The following is a 19,050-nucleotide window of genomic DNA, read 5'->3' as shown; positions in this document are numbered from 1 at the left end:
AATAGAAAACACAGTACCACTATTTTTAACTATAGTTTTTCAGTCAGAGAAAACCAGTGTTTTTATCATTACCTTATGATTTCTACATGTTTATCACATATATTTATTTACCAAAAATGGGAAATTTTGGCTTAGTTTTCTAAGTTTTTGAACTTTGTAGAATGAAATTTACTTATCTTCCCATCTATATTTGGATTCTCTTAAGAGCAAGAAATCACTTCTTGTATTTCAATAGCTACAAAAGTAAATAATAAAAGATTTGCTAATTAAAAAAAAAGATTTCCAGAAACATCACATTGTTGGTGCTAGTGAATGTTATGTGTGTTCAAATTTCTTGAATCTATATCTTAATCTAATTTATGTATATTATGCATTACATAATTTAAGAATTATATATAATTTACATACAATGCCCTCTTCTAGAAACCTTTTTATTTGCTTAAATGAGTAACAACTTATATATGCATATGTATATATTTTCATATATATTAGTTGCAAGTGTATTTATAAAAGATAATATTATTTGGACTTACTCATATTTTAATTTTTTCCTTACTCTTAATTTCTCTTGCATCTCTTTATACAAGCTGTGTATTTTTTTTTTCCTCCTGAATATGGCTTTTAGTGATTCCTTTAGTTTTGGTGTCTTCTCAGTTGTGTTTCTTACACAAAGTCATTCTTTTGTTTTAAGCTTAACATTTTCACTAAATTTGTATTTGATGGCGACTAGAAATTGAAATGGTAAATATCAGTGCTTTGACTTCTGATTTACTTTTTGTTGTTGTTGAGAAATCAGTTGTCTTCTTATTCATTCTTTGACAGTAATATTTCCTTTTCCTTGACTGCTGAATGCTTAATGTTTTTATGTAGTTTTGCATCTAATAGTTTTACTCTGATATACACAAGGGTGTTTTCTTTGTTCTGTCTTTATAGCTGTTTTTTTCAACACCTAGCATCTATGCATTAGTGGATTTCTTTAATCTTGGCTATTGTATTTTCAGATAGTGTTTCATTTTCATTCCCTTTCTTTTCTCTTGCTGGGAGTCTAGCTAAGTCAAGATAAGAATTTTGGCTGTCATCCCATATAATTTCTTTATTTCTTTTCAGAGAGTCACACTTTCTTCTCTTAAAGATTCATTCTGTTTAATGTCTCCTGACCTACTATCCACCTTCTTACTTATCATGCTGTTTGTAATCTTCTATTAATTATATCCATTAAGTTTTATTTCAAGTTTGCATATTTTATTTTTGATTCTTTAAAAAATTTTCAGTTATCTAATGGCATTTTCATCATATCTTATGCCTCCAATAGATAAGTACATTTATTTTCTTTGTGATAGCATGAATATCTGGGTGAACTGAAAAAATTTCTTCTGTTTCATTTTAAATTTTGGTATTTGATCATTTGGTCTTGTGTCTGATTTTTGAGTAATTTTTAGAGATGGCATATGTTGTGAATAAAAAATTATGAGGCTAATTTGAGTCTCTGGGTGATTTATTATCCTGTAGAAAGAAATTAATTAGAACTTGGCATGGTGTCACACAACTGTAATCCCAGAACTGGGGAAATGGAGGCAGGAGGATGGTGAGTTCAAGGCCAACCTGAGCTAAATAGTGAGCCCTTCTCACAGGGGTGAGGTGGAATCTTAATGTGATTTTAATTTGCATTTCCTTTATTGCTCGAGATGGCGAGCATTTTTTCATGTATTTTTTGGCCATTTGAATTTCTTCTTTTGTGAAAGTTCTGTTTAGTTAGTAATCAAGTAGTTTGACTTCTGTGGCCTGTGTAGCTAAGCTGGTAAACCAGACTGACAGGGACAGGGAATAAGAAACAAAGACACACAGACATAAAGACATGAAATTGGAATCAGAAGGACTGCACATTCCTGGTGGAATACACGAGTGCCTACCTAAGCCAGGTTGTTTGTTTTATAGGTCAATACATGGAAATGAATCAAGTAAAAATCAAGATTACATACATTTTTATGTCTAATCCAAAGAGCTGTTTTTTGATCCTTTGAGCTCAGATTGAAAGTAAGCAAATACAACAAACTATTAATAATATAATGTCAATGAAATACCAGAAGGAATGTTTTATAGTATTTAAGGGGTTAAATCCTTATAATTTTTTTTCTAAGACATTTTTTGCTATATCCACAAGAGAGACCACCTAATCATGTGCTCACTGCATGGATAAAATTTGCTGTCTTAAGGCTTGTAAGTTAAGGGAATCATTATTATTTTCCGAGGTTCCCATGACATGTGCTTTAAGGAGTTTCCATGGGAAATCTATTTCATTGTAGGGTGCTGCAGTAATACAAATATGTTGGAAGCCTGCATGACATAATAAGTCTTGTCAGAATTTCAGCATGTGAAATTCATCTCCCATAGCCAGCAAGCAACTTCTAGAGAATTTAAATGGATATCAATTTTTTTTATCTATAGAAACCTGTTGTTGGAAGGCATAACTGACATTTTGTGTTAATGTGTTAATGTAAAGAGCATTTTGAATGCTATTGAAGAGGGCTACTGCAACAGTAGTCATGGTGGCAAAAGTAGTGATAGCCACTATAATATCTGCTATCAAGAGCCCTACTAATCTTTTTTTCCTTACTAATAATGTTCTTATTTCTTTGACAACCTGTAGTCCCCTATCATGATACCATGGACCCATGAAATTTGTAGGTACCAAGATACAGGGGCTTTCTTTTACTATAAGTAGGCTGCCATACATGAAGTTAAATTGCAATTAGAACAAGAGATATCAAAAATAGTTCTATTTTTAGAAATGTTAATTGATCCAGCCAATAAAGTGAAAGGATGTTGAATGAAAGCTTGTAAGACTTTAATAACAGTGGTGCTGAGTGGCTAATTAGATTAATAGTAGCAGTAGTGGCTTCTAATTTCCATATGTCTGATTGAATGATCCCTCCTCTGGTCCGACAAAAGGGGGGGTCCAATACCCTGTAATGTTAGTTTCAGAAGAGCCATTATAAGACCAATACAAGCTTATAGCCTGTAACATAAATTGCCTTTAGAGAAGCAAACATACTTTGTTCCCATAAGGCTACCTTATGCGGGTACCAGGGACTATGTTTGTCAAGACAATGGGGAATGTGAGGCCAATGTGTAGCATTATATGGCTCAATGGCATTAAAGTAAAAAAATTCTAGTTTTTTATCAAGAAACTGAGTACCATTCCATAACAGAGCACTTTTTCCAAATAAGTGTGAGAGGGAGACAACAAGCAAATTTCCCAAACATGTCAGTATGTTTCCCAGGACAACAGCTTGTCCTGTAAAACTATAATTAGTGAAAGTAGGAACCAGGTGCCCATTGGAGTGACCTCCTACTACCTCAGAGTCATTAGTAAAAACTGATATAGATGGGACATTTCCAGGTAACAGCATGAAGCAGAGGTGTATGAGGCACAAAATCCCAATGTACAAATTTCTAGGCCTCTGCAGCATTCACCTGTTGACTAATGATGGTAATCATAACTAACAGAACACCATGAATTTCTTCCTGCCCCCACTGCTTAATATAGCATGCTTGGCCATATGCACCAAGCACTTTATTTGAGCCCAAGTTGTGGGGTAGATGCCTGGGTTGTTCTACTGTGTTGTCAATATGATGATATTGCCTCTTGTAGGACCAGTAAGGGTGGTTCCTTTTCACTTTCAGTGGCAGGATCTCCAGAGGGTTGGTTCTCATAAGGCTTGGGCTCCTCTCCTCCTCTGTCAGGCAGAGCTTCTGCATCTGATGGCTGATGGGTTCCATGGGTCTGCATGAACTGTGAGGGTACCAAACTAGGGTTTTCTGCACCTTCAGGAAAAACACATGCGTGGCTTTGGCCCCAGGCCATGGTCAATACATCTTTTGACAATACCTGTGGCAAATGTTGTTTATTGTGATGTTCCCAATGTTTTTCAGCTGGAGCAAAGCCAGATTCAGAGCAATTTAAAAAATTTAAAATAAAAAGACCTTTATTAATTTGAGTGGCTGGAGCACTACCACCCCATTTTTGTCTTTGTAATTGAAGTTTTAAAATTTGGTGAGCTTGTTCCACTATAGCTTGGCCTTGTGTATTGTAAGGTATGCCTGTGGTATGATGAATTTAGTAGAAGGAGCAAAGACCCTTGAAGGCAGTAGATGAATAGTCTGGGCCATTATCAGTTTTAATGTGGAATGGTTTATCCATCACTGAAAAGGCAGCCAAACGGTGATCTATAACAAGGCATGTTGCTTCCCCTGATCTTGGAGAGGCAAAAACAAAACCAAAGTGTCAATGACAACATGGACATAACGCTGTCATCAAAAAGATGGAATATGAGTAACATCCGTCTGACATAATGTTAGAGGGCAAAGATCATGAGGGCTAACTACCTTAGTGGGCACAGCAAATGAGGAGCACATCGGAACATGACTTAACAATTTGACTAGCTTTGTCTCATGTGATATGAACATGTTTACAAAGAATCCCTGGAATTTTGATGGAATTGAGAGTGACTTTGTATGGCCTATTGTACAAGTGATGAGGTATCCACCTGTAAAATTAATGGAGAAACCAAGGTATCAGCCTGGTAATTGTCCTTTACTAATGGACAACAAAGGCCAAAATGGGACAGGAAATGGCCAACAAAATAAAAATGCTGATGTTGTTGAAGTAGTGCCCATAACTCATGAAAAAGATGAAAAAGCTTCTCATTGTTGGTGTGTCCTACATAAGAAGTTTTAATAGTTTGACTACCTTGCATACACTGGCACTGTCTGTGTACAAATAGAAAGGAATATGAACAAAGTCCTGACAAGCCAATATAACTGCCTGAAGTTCAGCACACTGAGCAGTGGAAAACCTGTTTGTATACCTTAATCCCTGAAAGGAAAAGTAAGTGGCAGTAAAAATCACAAAAGCTTTAGGTATTGGATCCTCTCAGATATTGTGAGGAAATATGAAAGTATGTTAAGAAGCAAAATTAAGAAATTTAGAGGAAGTCAAATGTTCTCCAAGCTGTCTTGTAAAGTTAGTCATTGCATTTTGCCATGTGGTGTCAGTACACCATAATGAAGCTTGTTGTTCCTTGTTGAATAGGACAATAAGGGATGGTTCTAATCCTTGCAGTTGTACAGTACAAAAACATCCAATGGCTATTAACTTAGTTACTATATTATGGTAAGGGATAAAAACCCTATCAGGGAGTGAAGTAAATGTAGTCACTCTAGCACACCCTGAGACTGTCAAAAAACTCCTGTGGGAACACTAGCAGTAGGTAAAATAAGTTGTGCTGGTTGAAAATAGAAACATGAGTTGTCTGAGAGTTATGAATAACTTGTTCAACTTTAGCCAGGGACATATGACCCTATGGTATGAGATATTTAGGAGATGATAGTTGAGTGTCTCCCTGTAAAATTTTTAAGAGAGGAGACAGTTCACATGTGGTAAGTTTTAAGTCAGGATATAGCCAATTCATATCCCCCAGTAACTTTTAAAAATCATTTAGAGTTTTTATATTATCTTTATGGATTTCTATATTTGGAAGGTAAATAGTACATCCTTCAAATTTCTGGCCCAATATGAAAAAGGAGATTGTTTTGTCCCTTTTTGGAGGCTACCATAATACCCTCTTTTGGCAATTGTTCAAGCACATGAGCCAATAGACTTTGAAGGGCACCTAAGTCAGAATGGTTAAATAAGATATCATCCATATAATGAACATTATAAGCTTGATTAAATTTTTGTCTTAACAGCTCTAAAGTTGAAGCAACAAACTCTTGACACATAGTAGGGCTGTTTGTCAGGCACTGGGGCAAAACCTTCCAGTGATAAAGTTTATAAGTAACCTGATGATTAGGCATGAGTACAGAAATGGCAAATTTTTCTCCATCTTCTTCATGTAATAGAATGTTTAAAAAGCTATCTTTTAAATCAATAATATAAAGATAATTTTGTAGGGGAATTGTGATGGGCAAAGGAAGTCCAACTTGTAAACATCCCATTGGTTGCATAACCTTATTTGTAGAACTTAAATCCTGTAGCAAACACCATTTTTCTGATTTTTTCTTAATAACAAAAATGGGTGTATTCCATGTACTATGAGATGTTTTTATATGTCCCACTTATAATTACTCCTGTATGAAGCCCTGTGTTGCTGCATATTTTTCCACTGATCTACCCATATTGGCTCAGTAGTGAGTCAAGTAATCTTAGTGGCTGTGAGAAGAGGGAGGGAGTCCTTTATCAAGGCTCCTTCTAAAAATGTGTAGGAGATGTCTCATATCCCAATCCCATATGAGGAGGACAGGGAGTGGAAGAGATGTGTTCCCTCATTCACTGTTGACTCTTTCCTAGGCCCTTACAAGGGTCAAAACACTGCTGTAACATCATATGTGAAACCTTAGCACTGGGGCTATATTAATAGCTCCCATTTCTTGTAAAACATTTCTTCTCTAGAAATTTACAAGCAAATCTTTTAGCACATATGGTAGAAAAGTGCCAAGAGATGGCAAAAGCATTCTGTAAAGGAGCTGTGGCAGAGTTGACATCTTTTAAATGTTGTGTCCAGGTTGTACCCTGGACACAAGGTCATGTGGATGGCCAGTTTTGCTCTGCAATTAAAGAAACATCTGCTGTCTAATAATCCCCTAAAACACTTACCATTTAAAAGTAGAGCCATCTCATGGCAGTCAGAAGTGACACATTGTACCCAGTAAGCATGGTCAGAATGTCCAAATCCTTTTTCTTCACATGGGGTATTCATAAGCAGTTTTCCTACCTTTAAATTGGGAGAGATTACTAATTGTGCAATCTTGTCTGTGGGAGCAATGGCTACAAAAGTCTGAGGAGCTTAAGCAAGAATTTTAAGTTCTTCCGTATAGTCTCAGTCAACAACTCCAGGATGTATTTGAAGACCCTTTATTGACATACTACTTCTGCCCAAGATTAATCCTATTGTCTCTTATGGCAATGGCCCATAGACTTCTGTAGGGATGGCCTGAGTTCCTATTTCAGGAGTTGATACAATCAGGCAGAGGGACTGAGATCCAGTCCTGTGCTTCCAGAGGTGGCACAAAAGAAGTTCATAATGGTGACCTAATTTTTTTTTTCTGGAATGTAGTAAGCACCCCTACTGTTTGATGGGACTGGGGTCAGCCCCAGGAGGAGTTTCCTGGCTGTCCCTGCAATTGTCACCCTTCTACATTGCTTTGTGAGAGATATTCATTAGCCCAATGATGGCCACATTTGCAGTGAGGACATATTCCTGAGGGCTTTTGTCCTTGACCAAAAGGTCTAGTAGGTGGTGCATTTGCTTTGGCACCTTTATGACATTCTTTAGCAAAGTGACCTGTTTTTTTACAATTATATCAGACACCCGCTTATGAAGAGCAGAAGGTTTCCTTTAAGGCAATTGCCAGGGACATTCCCTGAAGGCAGCCTCCACCTATGTCTTAAAAAAGTTGAATCATGTCTTTTTTCTATAAGGTCTGAGAGCCTCTTTACAATGTCTGTTAGCATTTTCAAAGGCTAACTGTTTCACAAGGAGAGTACTCAGTGCAGGGTCCCCAACAATTCTATACATATGTTATAATAGGTGAGCCACAAAGTCTTGGATAGTCCCTTCAGAACCTTGAAGTATTCTAGTAATTCCTTGGCTTTTATCTCCTTTAGTGGGTAGCTCTCTTCACACTTGGGTGGTGGCCATAGCCAGTTGTTCATATGTTAGGGGAAGATAATTTAGCTGATTTTGCAAGCCTGTATAATCTCCTTGGCCTAAGAGCATATCTGCAGTAATTGGTACACCATAAGCAGTATTGTGCATAGCTTTTTCTTTCCATAACTCATTATAGCTAGTTTTCCTTAGTAAATAATCTCTGGGACCAAGGCAAGCTTTGGTAATAGCCATCCAATCATCAGGAGGCACAGCAGAACCAGTAGTGATACTGCTCAGAAAATGTGTGAATGGTCCTGCAGCCCCACACATAGTACAGGTATGTTTGAGTTCTTTTAAAGTTTTAAATGGAATTGAATCATAATGCTTCTGATGCTGTCCTGCAGCTGGGTCAGTTTGTTCAAAAATGGAGCATATATTAAAACCAGAAGAGTTCTCCTTTAACTTTTGTGCCAGAGCCAAGGTATGTTGTAATGCACTAATTTTAAATTTGAAAATTGAAAATGATTTTTGAAATGATTGAGGCAGAGTATCCTGATAATCTGCCTCATATCACTGTTTTCTGATTTGGATCTGCTCTCAGAATCCTTATCAGTGGGGGCTGGATTAGGTTTAAAGAGTAGCACTAGGGAATCCACTGGAGCATCTATTGGGGCTAAAGCTGGTGATGGCTGAAATTGGTTAAAGCTCAGATGACTGCCATCTCCTGTTATTTTACAGCCTCCTGGTTCTGATTCAGAGGACTTAATTTTTATTTTATGAATTGGAACTGAGTCTAAATGGTCCCCAATTTGACTCCACATACCAAAGTTAAAGACAGGCATGTCATCAGCTCCTTCTGGTGTGTAGCAGCTTTTTAATTTTTCTCCTACTTTTTGCCAGGTTTCTAAATTGACTGTCCCTTCTTCACTAAACCAGGGGCAAGAATCCTGAGCAAAATCTAGAAACTGTATAAGCTAAAGAGACTTAACTTTGCTACCTCTAGTTTTAAGCATAGCTTTAAGAACCTGTACATGGAGATCTCTTTCCTTAGATCCAGTTTGTTCCATATTTATTACACCAGACTGTATTCAGTATTACACTCTTCCCCTACCTTGTCTTTCTTGTGGATGTGTCCCTTGGAGACCGTTCCCTCCCCTTATCTGATGAATACCCCTCCTCATCAGTCACCACATTGGGCACCACCTAACACAACCTGCATGGCTAAGCTGCTGAATCTGACTGGGAGCAACAGGGAATGAGAAACAAAGACACACACACATAAAGACATAAAGCTGGGATCAGAAGGACTGCATGTTCCCGGTGGGACACGTGAGTGCCTACCTAAGCCAGAGTGTTTATTTTATAGGTCAGTACAAGGAAATGAATCAAGTGAAAATCAGCTTACATATGTCAGCAATTCCTTTGATCTAACGTAAAAGAAATGGGGTCTGGTGGGATAATTTTCTTCAGTGTTATTGAAGCTTAAGTACAAAATATCTGGTCTGGAAATCATCAAAGCACACAGAGCATCTTATCTATAGCTGTTGATTAATCTGGCATCAAGGAGTTTCCAAACAGTTCTGGTAATTTACTTAGTTCTGCATCAGGGAGCTGGTAGGTAGACACAACAAGTTTTTTTCTTCAAAGGAGATTCAGGAACAGAGGTCACAACACCAGGTGCCAAGACGAATGTGAGTAGAGCTTTGCAAACTCCTACTTGGAGAGACTTTTCAATCTCCATTACTTCCCAGTCCAGGGTCTGTGCTTAGTTCCCAATAGTGGATGAATCAGTAAATTCCTTAAAGAAACAGTATGGATAAGTAAGGGTAAAAACAGCTCTTTTTCTCCTTTCACACAGATTTTTTTCCATTAAATAAACCTCTCTAATGTGCCTTGAATGTCTCTAAGCTGATAGTTATAGGGTTTTTGCAAGGCCGACTATCATTAAAAGAGTAAGAATCATTTGCATAACGAGCAAAATGTGTTCTACAATTCTGGGGTACATTTTTATATATGAAGATGTTAGATTATCTATTAATTTTTGTTACATCTTGTATTATTTTATATTTAATTATGTCTTCTTAATAAATGAAATACTTCAAAATCAAAAAAGTGATAAAAATTATAACAATTGTACTTATGCAAATGGAAACATACAGATTTGAAATTATTTTATCAATAACAAAATTAACAAATTACGTGCTAATCTACCCTGCTACTCTAAGTAATTGTTACAAAATAATGAGTACTTTCTAGATACTTGATAAGAATATCAGTTTCAAATTACTTGAAAGAAACACAGGGATGTTGCGAATATTATTGCAGTAAAATTGCATAATTTGTTGCTTTTGTACATTTTGTAAATTATATAAAATATACAAAGAAAAAATATCTCTAAGTGCCTGTTGTATGTTTGTGGGTAAATACATTGAAAACATCTGGTAGAACATGTTGTAAAAATTGAAGATCTGAAGGAAATGGAAAACTAATAGGAAGTATAAAGACCATTCTGTATGTCCACATGTACTCCTGTGGTTTGTAATTCTCATAACATTAAGCATATATTAATATTAAGATTAAAACTAAAAATAAGTTCAAAGTAATCTTCTGATTTTAAAGATATAAACTGCTTTTTTAGTCATTCATTCCTCTTCTCTGCTGTCAGAAATGTAAAAATGAATAAAATATGAATAAGAGGATAAAAGAAGTGTCCACTCTGGAATATCTCAGTATGGGAATTAACCAAACTCAACAGAATTGAGAATAAACTATCTACTGAGTGAACACTGAGTCCATGTATACATTAGGAAAATGAAGTTTGGTCAGTGGGAAACCAGGCTAAGGTATCAGCTGATTGGAGCAGTTTGCTGTTTCCTCCCTTTTTGCTTGGCTTTCCAGAAAGATGTGTGATGACATTACCACTTTTATCAAACTCTTCTCTCCATCATGCTTCCTTTCCTCAACCTAGTCTCTCAGGGATTTATATAGTGACAAGAGAAGGTAAATTGGCTTATCCTTGTATGGGGTTTGATCTTTAACTTCTCAAGAGAGCTTTGATGCATTTCACATTCCAGAATCTTAGAATTCTCAGAACTAATAACAGTAGGTTTTTGAGTTCAGGCCAGTACAATGTTTCTGTTTGTATGGAAAAATAAAAGCTATGAAAGAGAACTTTTTTCTACTAGACCTGAGACTGCTAGAAATTGTACCTTAATTTCAAGCTGCACTTTTTCTGTGTGAGAGACATTTACATAATAGATGTCTCCTGAATTATACTATTAATACACTTCATGCTTTAAGTAAACAAAAACAAATTTATGATTATAATTCTGATTATCATCCAACATATCAAATGTATGTTTTGTATTCATAAAGAAAGTATTTTTGTTCATCATTGAAAAGTTTATTTTATTGGAACCAATTGCAATCCAAATACCCATCAACGAATGAAGGCACAAACACAATCTGGTACATTCATAATCTGGAATGTTACTTAGCCATGAAAAGAAATGAATCAATGAAACATACTACAGCATGATGGAACCTTGAAAACTTAGGCTAAGTGAAAGAAGAACAGGCACAAAAGACTGGACATTGTGTAATTTCATTTACATTAAGGGTTAGAAATGGAAAACCTAATAGATAGACAGTATATTTAAAGTTGTTAGGGCCAAGGCAGGGCTAACAGAAAGTGAATGCTGACAGATATGGGTTTCTTTTGAAGTGATGCACAACCAGAATAGTTTCAGTGAATATACCAAAACTCACTGATAGGAGTATTGAAAGTGTTGAATTTTATGGTATTAATTTTCAAAAAAATAGTTACAGTATGATCCTTTGATAGAAAGAAAAATGAGACAAAACCACAAAGTGTTAACTCCTACACCTCCTGGGAAAGACTAAGTTAGGAACGGGTGAAGTGAATTTGTATATATGAATTTATGTATCACTTTATTGACTCAATTTTTATAAGACTTAAGAAGATTTACATAAAATGTCAACTTTAAAAGTATGCTTATTATTTGTGCAATAGTGTTTAAAGTTACTTATAAAACTTGATTTAATTCATAATAAAATAAAATTCCTAACTTACAAAAAAAGAGGAAAAGTTTATTTTGTTTGAACCAATTGCAACTATTCTCAAATTATAACTTTAACACATTTATATCTATTAATTATAGATTTTCATGTTTCAGCCATTGTTCAAACCACAACTGTTTCCATGTTTAATCTGACACTTTTAATGATAGATGAATGTCAAAATATGTATATTCCTAAAGGAAAACTATACCATTGACAAAAACAAAATATAAAGATGGAAAATTGTCCACTACCAGGTTTGATACATAACCTCTGTGGTTCTACTAGACAACTCAGTTGAGGATGACTATTGTCACATGTCTTTCTTTTATGTTATATGAAGAAAGTCACTCAACAAATAAACTAATAACATATCATAGACAAAATGCTACTTTCTACTTACAAGGAGGGAACAAAAGACAGAAGTCATGTCTGTTACATTTTGGAGCCTTGAGGTCTCTATGATATAAAATCTATTGAATGTTTTATTTATTCTAATTAGTCTTTGGTAAAGGAATCAATGCTGTATTCTGGCATAAAGAACTGCCTTATAAGTTCATTTGTGTCCTCAGGCAAACAAAGTGAATAAGCACAAAAAGTCAATTATTAAATAAGATATCATGGAAGATAATGACATAAAAGCAATGGTATGTTGTAGAACTATATTTTTCAGGTCTCCTTGCATATTAATTTCTCTGATCTCTACTTTCTTTCCCATAATTGAGGAATTTACCCTTGCTTACAACAAAGGCAACTCTACGCGTTGTATTTCTACCGTCACAAACACATTTATTTCCATAGTCATATTTCAAAGAATATATGTTAAGAATAAAAATTATCATAATTTTTATGAAAATTACTAATTGTACCAGGGACAGTGACACACATCTATAATCCCAGTTCCATTGGAGGTGGATACAAGAAGAATCAAGTTAGAGGCTAGCCCAGGCAAAAATTTAGTGAAAAACTATGTCAACAACAGCAGAACACTAGGTTTGGTGTGCTCACCTGTCATTCCAGCTACATAGGAATCATAATGAAGGTTACACTCCAGGCCAGTCAAGAGAAAAACAGGACACCCTATTGAAAAAAAAGAGTGCTGAGACCTTTCTGGTCCAGCAACTTCCTAGCAGGTACTAATTGTGAATTTCTACCAAGAAAAATTCATAAATTTGTAAATGACATCAGAAATAAAAGTAAAATTTTTATTTCAGATATAAAAGCAAATAACCTTGAAAAATGGTAAACAAGGTCTAAATACACAAACTACAACGGTGCAAATAAATATGCTAGAAATCTGTTACTCAAATGTATACATCAAAAATGAAAAATTGATTATCTACAGAAGTTTAATGGAGATTCATTGAAGATGACTTATACATGTAGACCTGTGAACATGCTTACTTTTCTACTACAGGCTGAGTATATGTTTTTTGTTTAATGAAAGGGAACACATTTCATAAAATTCCAAGGGGAAAAGGGATGTTTGCTGTATTTCATTGCCAATATTCACTTGTTTTAAATTAAATTCAATATCTGATTGATGTTTCTACCACAGACATTGTTGAAAGAAATAATCAGAATGAGAAACCATCCTGTGAACCCAGAGTTAATATTCTTGGGCATATCAGACAACCCAGAACTTCAGGTTGTAACTTTTATCTTTTTATATGTGACTTATCTATTAAGTGTTACTGAAAACTATCATCATGCTGATATCGCTAGATTCACATTTAAGAGGCCTGTGTATTTCTTTCCCCAAATTTCTTACCCCAGAATTTCTCCTTCTTAGAAATTATATTCATGAGTGTTTCCATCCCCGATTTTTGTGGTCAATAATTACTAAAGTCAAGGTCATTTCCTATAACAACTGTTCTTCTTCATCTCCATGGGTATGTCTGAATTTTTTCTTCTGACTGCTATGTCCTCTGATCATTATGTTCCATCTGCAAGACTCTGCCTTACACCACCATCATGAATAGGAAAATTTGCACTCTTCTTGTCTTCACTTCTCGGCTGGCAGGATTTCTGACCATTTTCCCACCACTCATGCTTATCCTGAAGTTAAATTTCTGTGCTTCCAATGTCATCGATCACTTCTCTTGTGACTATCCCTATTTTACAGTTTTCATGCTCAGATACATGGCTGTTAGAGAGGATTACCTTTTACTTTTTCTTCGTTACTCTGTGATTCAGACTAGCATTAGTGATTCTGTCTTACATATGCATCATAACCACCATATTGAGAATTCTATCTGCCAGCCAGAGGAAAAAGGCTTTCTCCACCTGTTCCTCTCAGTGGATTGTCATCTCCATCTCTTATGGAACTTATATATTTGTGTATGTCAAGCCTTCAGCAATAGAAAGCACATTATTGACAAAAGGAGTAGCTGTTCTCAACACTTCAGTTGCTCCCATTTTGAACACTTTTATTTATACCTTGAGAAATCAACTAGTAAAACAAGCTTTCAAAGACCTGATTCATAAAGTAGTGTTTTATAGAAGCAAATGAAAGTATGTACTGACATGAATATATACCATGGTGAGAATTCAATAAAGCAGAAATGACATTTCAATTACCTTTATTTTCCTGTATCCATCTCACACCTTCCTTCAGTGCTGAGCTCATAAGCTTCGGATTTGTTTTTCAGCTGAAAGTGACTATGTTGTATCTTCCTTAAAATGACCTGTTGGTTCCATGTAAATTGATTTACAATTCTTTTATCTATCTATTTTTTTTCTTTTTCCTGAGACAGGCTGTAGCTGCATAGAATAGTGTGATTTGAAACTTCTGATCCCCTCACATCAACTTCCAGAGTAACTGAATCACAACCAATGTTCCAAACTTGATTTACACCTGCGAATACAAAACCAATGACTGTAGAGTGTTCATAATTTTCTTATTAAATTTAATATAAAAATATTTTCATTTTTATGGCTTCAAACAAGAAAGTTTTAATAAATGTAATTTTAAATTTCTATTCTGTAATGAGGTCTACTTTACAAATTATAAGACATTGAAAGTGAATTAAATATTTGCAACAAACATGATTTTTCTACCATATATTGTCCAATTCTTCCCATTTATCCAATGGCATTGGGTGTTTATTTTTCTACTTGTGAATAATTTGGAATTTATAATATTTTTTCTTTCCTGATTATTTTGAAATCACTGTTATATCTGGTTTTATATGTCCTCTTGCTTGTCTGTATTAATAAAATAATAAAGACATAAGTATATGTAGACACTATTTTTCTTATTTAACCCAGAAATTTGACAGGGATTTCCTAAACACTCTCATGTGAAGAGCACTTATTCCTTGCCATCTTTTGGAGTAGGTATGTGGAATGACATATGCAATTCAGTTATCATTCACTCATATGGCTTAATTAACATGCTTGTGTCTTTTTCATAAATGAGTAACTTGATTCTCAGAAAAGTTGACTGACTTGACTAAAGTCATTGACCTAATACAATAGCCTAATTTAAAAAGCAAAAAGGAGTCTTTGCTCTACTTTTGTATTTTGCCTGATTTTGCTAAGGTCCTACACATTTTATTGTTGTTTTTCAGGCACACTGTCTTATATGAGCATCACTATATAATTAATTCTTCATGAAAGGTACTGATTAATAATAATGTGTTGACCTATAAATTATAATATTACTTAGTAAAAAGAAGAAACTCTTCTTATCTCATTGCTGTTGTATGGGATAGATTGTGTGGGAGAAAGTATCAAGCTTAAGCAGCATTATGGAAGTAAAACTTCTTGAAGGAGGGAGACTAGCCATAATGCAGTCAATGTATGTTGTGGTTCAATGCAGTAGATTCCCAGTTTGAAAATATTATGAAGCATTGTACACTTGTAAGTATTAGGAATTAAACTTCTGTATTTGGTCACTATGTCTGTCTCAAAAAAGGATGCCAAAGGGAAACAACCTTCATACAGTGTTGTTATTTGTTTGTCATTATTTTGTTCTGTCTCTCACTGGGCACAGTCCCCCAAGCTTCCTTTCCAATTTTAATGTTTATGTGTATTGTGTTTTATATTCCTCTGTGTTTTGTTTATATTCCCCTTTTGGCAATTTTGATTCACTGAATTAATCCCCTTGAGCCAATAAATCTATGTAGAAAACATAGCAAACATTTTTTAAACAACTTCTGATAATTTTCTATTTTCTATTTTTGCTTCTTCCCCATTCTCCACAGTCAAAGAAATATATCTACACTGTATAAAATGGAAAGATGAAAGCTAAATCATTAACAATAAGAAATAAACTAGTTTAGTGGAACAGAGGGAACTTTTTAAGAAATGCTATTTTGCCTGGATTACAGCAATGGCATTGGCTGATGTTTTCAGCATTCTAACCTGAGTGTTAGTGAAACTGTGTGAAAATGAAAGGTAAGTGGAACATACAGAAAGCAGTAGAACTCTCAAATTTCAACTTTGATTCACTACTACACAGTTCAAATGTTAATCAAAATTAATTAAATGATATTAATTCTATCATATTAATTAGGATTTATTAAAATACAACTTGAAATTAAATTTTATAAAATTGTTAACATGTTTTGTTTTATTATATCAATTCACTCTTTTTATGTTGATTAAAAGCAGGAAATTATTGTCTCTGTGTCTTTGTGTTTCTAATCAAATACATGCTATGTAGTACTGTGTTACAGGGAACATTATTTATTTATTTATTTATATTTGGTATATAAAGTAGGATTTATTAGAGAAAAAGGAAAGATTACAGGTAGATAAGCTCAGCAGAGCCTGCAAGCTGGTAGCTCAGGAACATACTTTAATTTTAATTTTAATTTAAACATACTTTAATTTTAAGATTATACATATCATTTTCCAGCTTTATGAGTTAGTAGAAGTTAATCTCTGAATTTCAATGTCTCATTTGGAAATAAAGATGAAGATTTTGTAAGTGTGTGATAAAGGATAAGTAAGTTAAGTATGAAAGTTTTTAGCCACTGGGCTAAATCATACATTTAATAAACACATCACTACGAATATCCTTCCCCAAATTGGGAATTAATTTCAATCAAAAGGAAAATAAAATAATTGATATAGCTAGTCTTAAAGCCCATGTGTCACAGAATTTATGCAGTTAAAATTATTATATTATTTCATTTAATCCTCAAATATATTTCAATTATATTTCAATATATTGAAATATTTCAATTATATTTTAAGCAGAGAAACTGAACTTAAAGTTACTCATCCAAATTGGAAATCTATTAAAAGGCCTATTTGTATTTTTAAGCTAAGCCTTTCTAATGGCAAAACCTATTTGCACTAGGAAATTGAATTTATAATATCCTGAATAAGAAATCAACAGTGTTTTGGTACAATAATTTTATTATTAATTTATTTCCTTTCCTTCCTTGCTTAAATGATAGATTCTAGTTAACGAACAGAAAGTGTGAGGTTTGAGCAGACATTTATCATAAACTCTTTCAGATATGAGTATTCCTGTTATTGCATGTGACTTGGTGGTATGACTTCCCTTGATTTGTTTCTATATACACTGGTATGAATGCTGAGAGGTGAATCTGCCCATCATCACTGAATATAACAAATATAAATTAGTCATATTTCTCTAGGAAAAGTCACCAAAAATAATTAAGACAAATGGTTTAAAAAATATAATAAAAAAGTCTTCTAACCACTCATTGGGGTCTCCTAAGGATTCCTTGCTTTATTTAAGCCAAAAAACTTCTCGAAGGAAGTCTTGTGTCATCAACCATAAACTGAAAGACTTGAACAGTACCAAAAGTTAAATTTTCCATAATTATGAAGCTGAGCTAGATGTTGCCCACATATTGATTTAAACAATTATTATTTCCTGAAAAGTATAAACAACTTGTCAAATTCATAAATAGAAAAAGTCTGACAGGATTAGTGAACTTTATTTTTGGAGCTATGCTCTATAAAACTTTCTGATATCTTTTAATGAAGTTTAATTGAGGAAGAGAGAATTGAATAAACAGAAAATTTGAAAAAAAAATTAAAAATAGATGTTCAAAGTTACTCAGTTACTATGGAAATGTCCACCTAGTACAACATAAATATTATCAAATTAAAAAGCACGTACACATATGCTCTGACATGTGCACGCACACAGACACACACACACACAAATACACACCAGAAATACAATAGAATTGTAAAAAGTCCCTTATGCCAGATTCTCAGAGGAACATCTCTTGATACTTATTACTTCATGTGTCCTTTAAAATAAAGTTATTTTATCTTGGCCATCAAATAAATTGCCATATTATACTGCATTTATTTGGACGGTCATTGTTAATATTCATTGGATGTTACAGATTTGGGAAGGGCAGATTGGGGATGTATTCAGAATGAAAGCCCTGATGATGCCACATAGATATCTTATTTGACATATATTAAGGATCATTGTTAATTTGCCTTTGGAATCACTCACTGATTCTCTGGAATGCAAGTAAGAAGTAATTTTGATAAAATTGGTAGAAAGGAATGAGAGCTGATTAATCTAAGCAATGTTCTTCCAGGAAAAAGAATGGATCTTCATTGAGGAACAAAAATAACTGAACTGATGAGTTAAGTGATTGAGATATCCTTCATCCCATCCACAAACACATGCTTAGAATAATTTATGACTCTATGGATCATATGTACCACATTTAACATTGCCTTCTATTCCTTGATAATTTTTATTAAGGCTAATTTATTTGCAAATGAATACAATCCACTGAATTTTCATAAACAGTTTCAAGTAAAATTTTAGTGTACCACAGTCAGTTTTTTATATTGGATCACCTACCAATGTTTCTTTGGTCCTTGAAGACTGGCTATAGAAATGCTCATATTTTTGTGATGCTCTCTTAAATCCTTTCTGTACGTATTTATACTTTTCCTCACAGTTCATTCTACCTTCCAGGTAGGAAATTTTAATCACAAGTAAAAAAAATAGCTACAGTATTATTATTCAGACCAAGTATGAAAACTATCAGAAAATGTAAGAGGAAAAATAGATAAGGGATAAACCTGAAATGAGGTTTAAATATAGTCCATTAATACTTTTTCTCTCTGAAATAGTAATAATATAATGTACATTTTTACAATATCAGTCTCCAATATCAGTCAGTAATTTTAGGAAGTTGAGACTGAAACTAAATCTTATCTATTTGAGATGGTACTTTGTAATTTCATGGGTGTATAAGGATCTTATGCTTTTAATCAAAAGTAAATTCTGATGAAGTAAGAATGACACTACTTGAGCAGGAATAAAGTTAATTGGAAAATGCAAACTACAAACACGCTAAGA

This window comes from Castor canadensis, chromosome 8, assembly GCF_047511655.1.
Source record: "Castor canadensis chromosome 8, mCasCan1.hap1v2, whole genome shotgun sequence".
In the NCBI taxonomy this organism is placed as follows: domain Eukaryota; kingdom Metazoa; phylum Chordata; class Mammalia; order Rodentia; family Castoridae; genus Castor; species Castor canadensis.
The sequence above is the reverse complement of the archived record's forward strand: the minus strand, read 5'-3'. Positions refer to the sequence as shown.